We start from the raw sequence: 6680 nt of genomic DNA, 5'->3' as shown, positions 1-6680 counted from the left end.
TTAGTTTTTGTATCCCTTGGCAGGCCCCTCCGTCTCTGGCACATTCCGCCCTTGGAATGCACTTTGGGTTTGGTGTGGCTGTGTTGGGTTGGCAAGACCTTGCCCAAATGCCTGTACACCTCTTGGCCCTTTCCAGGACGGCGCCACAGCCCTTGGGGGAGTCCGGGGCCAACTGGTCGAAGGTGAGGATCTTGCCCCGGCCTTGAGGACAGGGCCTCAGGGGCAGCTGTACGCGCGCACTACCTTGGGGACATGCACGTCATCCGTTATTGTCCCTACAACCACAGCTGTTTTGTCATCTCGGCCAGGAAGGTTCAATTTCCAATGGTCTGGGAAGGACTGAGGCGACTGGTTGGTGCGACACAAACCTGTTCATTACAACTCTGTTGAAGGTGTAATTGCCTCATCTGACCAGAAACCTATTCAGCTCGCCCAGCCTCCGGCAGATGCTTGTGTTCCTTGCGCTCAGGTTTCCCGACCTTGTGGCAGATGGCAATTCGCAGGATGCGACCTTTGACCGCAACAATCCCCCCCAGACTAAATTTAACTTTATTTATTTAAAAAAAATTTTTGGGGGGCGCCTGGGTGGCTCAGTCCGTTAAGCGTCCGACTTCGGCTCAGGTCACGATCTCGTGGTCCATGAGTTCGAGCCCCGCGTCGGGCTCTGTGCTGACGGCTCAGAGCCTGGAGCCTGTTTCGGATTCTGTGTCTCCCTCTCTCTGACCCTGCCCCGTTCATGCTCTGTGTCTCTCTGTCTCAAAAATAAATAAACGTTAAAAATAAAATTAAAAAAAAATTTTTTTACTGGTTATTTTTGAGACAGAGAGAGAGAGAGAGAGAGAGCACAAGTAGGGGAAGGGCAGAGAAAGAGGGAGACAGAATCCAAAGCAGGCTCCAGGCTCTGAGCTGTCAGCATGGAGCCAGATGTGGGGCTCAAACTCACGAACCCTGAGATCATGACCTGAGCCAAAGTCAGATGCTTAACCAACTGAGCCACCCAGGTGCCCCCTACGATTAACTTTAAATTTTTCTTATCAGGTTTTCTTTCTTCCTTCCTTTTCGAAGATCATATTTCATTCTGAAAGCAGACCCCAAGAGGTGGATATGTAAAGGGATCATTGCTCCTATGATTCCATTGCTGACTGGAAACAAGATTTTGAGAAGCCAAGTTTGAGTTCTGCAAACTCCCTAATATTTAGTGTCACGGAACCACAGCTGAACTTACACATTCTAAAACTTAGGTTCATGTTTGTTCCACTGCAAAAAGAAGATTCAGAGACAAAGGTGTTTAGAAATCAGAAATATTTGGCCTGCCAAAGGTTTGTGTAAGAGTCTAGACTTAAAAAAAAAAACTGGCGGGGGCACCTGGGTGGCTCTGTCGGTTGGGCGTCTGACTTCAGCTCAGGTCATGATCTTATGGTTCGTGAGTTCGAGCCCCACATCGGGCTCTGTGCTGACAGCTCAGAGCCTGGAGCCTGCCTCGGATTCTGCGGCTCCCTCTCTCTCTCTGCCCGTCCCCTGCTCACACTCTCTCTCTGTCTCTCTCAAAAATAAAGAAAACATTAAAAATATTTTTTTTAAAAAGCATGCATAAAAAATACAGTATATTTCAAAAAAGAAAACAGACTCCTGAGGTAACTAAAATTTACTAACAGTCTGTTCCCGGTGGAAAATCCACAATTTTAAAAAACATGATTACCATATTCTCAAAGGCTACCTTCAGACGTCACCTTTGCCAAAGATAGGGATACAACTGCTGTTGCTAGAGGCCAGTCATTTACAGGAGACTGAAGGCTGTATTTATTTTAGACAATAGAACTAGATGGTACAACGCTGCAAATTTCTTTTGTGTATCTCAGGGTGCAGAACGTTATTTTGCCTGCTGAGGAATATGATGTGTGCTCCCTTATTCAACGTAGAGGCTGAAAGAAGGTGTCGCTTGCTTTCACACACTGCCATTCACTACTCAGGAACTAGGTTACTTGGGAATTGTTTGCATACAGACAGTTCTTGAGAGCTATGAGTCTGGCCAGAAGAGAGAAGGGGGGAAATGCCAAAGAGGTTCATAGTTTTTCCTCTTCTAAGAGGGATACAAGAGAATCCATATGTTTGCCGACCAGTCTTTTAATCATTGTTTTTATTATTATATTTTTAATGCCATCAGGAAATATAACAAGTGTTTCAGAACACCAACTCTGGAGCTAGACCATGGGGGTACAAATCCTAACTCTGCCATGATGACTGTCACCTTTCAGTTTCCTCATCTGGAAAAGGAGAACCCCGGGGGTACCTGGGTAGCTCAGTCACTGAGACTCTTGATTTTGGCTCATGTCATGATCGTGTCTTGGGATCAAGCCCCCACATTGTTCACGAGCTCTCTCTCTCTCTCTCTCTCTAAAATATAAATAAATGGTTGCTAACTTTATTTAAAAGGGGGGCGAGGGAGAACTCAATGACACCAAACCCTGGATCATTGTAAGATTAAGTGCATCAGATGGTTAAAAGACCTGAAACATTGAGAACTTTTGACTATCAGTGCCTGGCACAGTGCTGGGGATCCAAAGTTGAGTAAGCCATGCCCTCTGCCCTCAATAAGATCAGAGTTGCTTCTTGGTTACTCAACTCGTTTCTTTCTGCTTTGAATAACCACTTTTGCCACATACAATGGCATACATTTTGTTTTCTTTTTTCAGATTTCATTTCTGATTAGAGATAAAACAATGCTTTAATTTATACTGCAAATGTATTGTGTTTCCTCCTGTTCAGAAACTACGGGCACTTAATTCTGTGCAGTCATGCCCACGGCCTTCACTTTCCCATTAGCACCGGCTCCCTAAGTGTTGGTCAAATGAACTTGGCATTTACACCTGAGTTCTTCCCTCCTATACCCACTACTATTCGTCTCCTCTGTCCCTTTACTTCCCTTACTTATGGACTCTCTCCTCTGCTTATACATACTAATGGCTAACGGCATGCAGGAAGAGAGAATAGCCGTGTCATCATTCTCATCCATTTCCTGGCTGTTTAGTCCCTTCAGTCTCTGAATTAATCCACAATTTTTTTTTTTCAAATGAGGTGAAATTCGCATAACATAAAACTATTTTAAAGAGGACGATTCAGGGGTGCCTGGCTGGCTCAGTCAGAGGAGCGTGTGACTCTTGACCTCCGGGTCTTTAGTTCAAGCTCCACATTGGGTGTAGAGCTTACTTCAACAAACTTTTTTTTTTTTTTAAGAGTACAGGGATGCCTGGGGGCTTAGTTGGTTAAGTCGACTCTTGGTTTTCGGCTCAGGTCATGATCTCACAGTCTGTGCCCCACATGGGGCTCTGTGATGAATATGCAGAGCTTGCTTTGGATTCTCTTTCTCTCTCTCTGCCCCTCCCATGTCTCTCTGTCTCTAAATAAATAAATAAACTTATTAAAAAGATACTAAAAAGTACAATTCAGTGACATTCAGTACATACATTATATATATCCAGTAATAAAATATTATCGCTGCAGAAGAGAACTCCATATCCATTATGCAGTTACTTCCTATTCCTCTTCCTTCTAGCCGCTGAGCAAGCACCAATCTGCTCAGTTGGTTAAGCATTTGACTTAGGCTTAGGTCATGATCTCACAGTTCATGAGTTCGAGCCCCGCTTCGGGTGAGCTTGAGCCCCGCTTCTCTCCCTCTCCCTCATGGGATTCTCTCTTTCCCTCCCTCTCTGCCCCTCGCTCACTTGCGTCCTCTCTCTCTCAAAGACAGGAAGAAAGAAAAAGAGAAAAAAGAAAGAAAGAAAAAAGAAAAGAAATTACAAAGAAAGATTATCTATACGGGGCATAAACAGCTAATTACAGAGCTTATTCAAGATAACCGTCTCAACAGGGAGCCCTTGGACTTTACTTTTTTTAATGTTCATTTATTTTTGAGAGACAGAAAGAGATACGGCGCAAGCTGGCGAGGGGCAGGACGAGAGGGAGACACAGAATCAAGAGCAGGCTCCAGGCTCTGGGCCGATAGCACAGAGCTCACGTGGGGCTCAAACCCATGAACTGTGAGATCATGACCTGAGCCAAAGTCGGACACTTAACCACCCGAGCCATCCAGTCACCCCAGGACTTTTCTTCTTTTTATGCTATAGCCATACCTCCTCTATGGAGCCTGTGGATGGAGGTCTAAAGTAACCAGGATGTGTGGGAGGCAGGACCATGGTGAATAAATTAACCAAGTATTGAGTGTATTGAATGGGTTGGTGGTGTTTTTTTTTTCTAATACTGCTGATGTAGTATCTCCCAGTTCCCCTGGTAAAGGGAAGAGATCTTTGTTGGTACTTTCAGCCAACGTATGGGTGAGTGGAGGAAGAGAAAAGATGTGGGGGTAATGGGGGAGGAGGAAACCAGGCCACAGAATTTGGAGTTGCTGATATCAAGTAGTTTCTCAAATCTCATCAACCCTACCGAGTTTAATTAAATCAAGGGGGTTGTGATTTAATTACTGGAGACAGAACAATTATTGAGAAGAAAAGGCAATGATCAGCAAAGACCCTACAAAAGAAGAGGAAGAATTTGCCAGTATGGTGCCAGGACTCCCATAGCATAGACGGTAATTTGATTTCAACTGTCAGGGACTATTTAGAGAGAAACAGAATGACAATTCTACAGATAACATATTGTCCCTATAATGCTACACTTTCTTTACAAACTGTCTCTTATCCCTTTCAGAGCTATTTTGTCAAGATTGGAATCATCATTCCTTAGATTACATCACTGAGCAAACAAATAACATGGGATTTGGTCTTTGGTATGCACCTACCCACAAAAAGAAAACAGATCTCTGTTATTTAGAGCATCTCTAATTTTCCCTGGCATTTCAATGGACTAAAAAGCAATGAAGCAAACACACACCAATTTTTCAAAACTATATGAGGTCATACACACCCAGAATTTTAGACAGAAGTCGTACAAACACAGAATTTCGGAGCTGGGAGAGATGTGAGCTCTTCTAGGGCAATATTTTTCAAAGCCAGGTTCCCAACAGACCACCTGCTTTGGAATGAATGGCCGCTTGTCAGAAAGGCAGAGAACCTGGGCTGGATTCCAGACTCACTGAATAAACTCTTGAGGGATTAAACACTGGAATGTGCAGTTTTCTACACTCACTCACACTGAAGTGTGAGAACCTCCAAACTCCTCACTCACATTTAATTACCAATCACAAAACCATGAGCTCCCATGACGTGCTGAGGATCACAATTGATAGTTTTGAAGTGGCTGGCCTTCTAAACGTATTAGTTTTGTAAGATAATCTTTAATAAAGCCAGTTCCGTACAGACTATGTTCCATGCACTAGGCCACATGCAGAGCCCCTTGCTTGTATCATCTTTAAAATTCCAGCCAGCTGTGAGCCTCAGTGTGCCTGTCTGAAAACTGGGATAACAGTCCCTACTTCTCGGCTATAAATAAGATAATTCACGCAACACGCTCAGCACAGAACCTGGTATGAGCTGCACGCACAGTGAAGGACAGCGATGACTACTATTTTTTTGTTCACACTTCACACGTGGGGAAACTGAAACACAGTCAGACACCTTGCTAGGAAATAGTGACGATTCGGGTCTTAACGTACTTGCTTTCAAAACCTAACTTTTCCCACTGCTCTATGCTATTTTTCATTATGTGCATGATCAATGAAGCTTCTTTAGCCATTTTTCCCAGCAAAAATAGCTCTTTTTCTTCAGCCCTCTGCCCAGCCCTCAGGCTTTTGACGAATACTTGTTTTTTTGTTCTCTCAACCTCAGTGAGTCCTGGGCAGCTGCGCGGCAGAAGCTGAGTGAGTAATTCCTGTATGTGTTTAAAGGTCCTTCCCTCTGCTTCATACCCCAGAGAAATTCAGTGATGTGTCTGGCCGCCAACTGAGAAAAACAAAAATCAGGAAATGCAGAAGTTGAAGCACTCCAAAAACCGCACTTTCACCCACACGGATCCCTTTTTTGGGCTTTTTCAAAAACAAGAAAGTATCATATTGAACAATCTACCTGGTGTCCAAAAATAGTGGCCTGGGGAGTCATTATCTGAGCATCTTGGCCCTCAGACCCGGGAATGTATGCCCTGGAAGATCCCCAGGGGGCCTGCTGGCCTCACACGCTGGCCAGAATGAAACCTCACCTTGGGCTAACCATGCTGAAAATCAGCAGTGGTGAAGTCCAGATGTCCAAAACTTCACACAGCCATGAGAGGTACAATTTCCAAGTCATATTGTGTTCGTTAAAAATAAACTGACCAGGTTGTCCTGTGGTTTTTCAAGAGAAGCTGGTGAAGGGAGCAGGTAGCTAATAAGGAAAACAAGTTTTAAAAACAGCATGATGAAACCCCACAAAATTGGCTTTTTAATCACACTAACTCCAAATGCCTGGGAATGAAAAATGCTATTGTAATTATAAGAGAGTAATTTTCCTTCCTTTAAAAGAAAAACAGGGAAAACGGCTTTCTGGGGGAAAAAAAAAATGTTACTCTCGGTATGCTGGACAAATCACACTTCTTCAATAGCTTTTTAAAAATTAAGAAAAAAAATTTTTTTAATGTTAATTTTTTTTGAGAGGGAGAGAGAGAGACAGAGAGCAAGTGGGGAAGGAGCAGAGACGGAGACCCAGAATGTGAAGCAGGCTCCACGCTCCGAGCTGTCAGCACAGACCCCGACA

At 44.0% G+C, this 6680-nt stretch overlaps 1 pseudogene; it reads right to left on the bottom strand.

Annotated features, from left to right (window-relative positions):
• LOC122225338 lies at positions 1-6236 on the bottom strand (annotated as a pseudogene).
• Positions 6237-6680: the final 444 nt, after the last annotated feature.

Source organism: Panthera leo, chromosome B4 (assembly GCF_018350215.1).
Source record: "Panthera leo isolate Ple1 chromosome B4, P.leo_Ple1_pat1.1, whole genome shotgun sequence".
Taxonomy (NCBI): Eukaryota; Metazoa; Chordata; class Mammalia; order Carnivora; family Felidae; genus Panthera; species Panthera leo.
The sequence above is the reverse complement of the archived record's forward strand: the minus strand, read 5'-3'. Positions and strand labels throughout refer to the sequence as shown.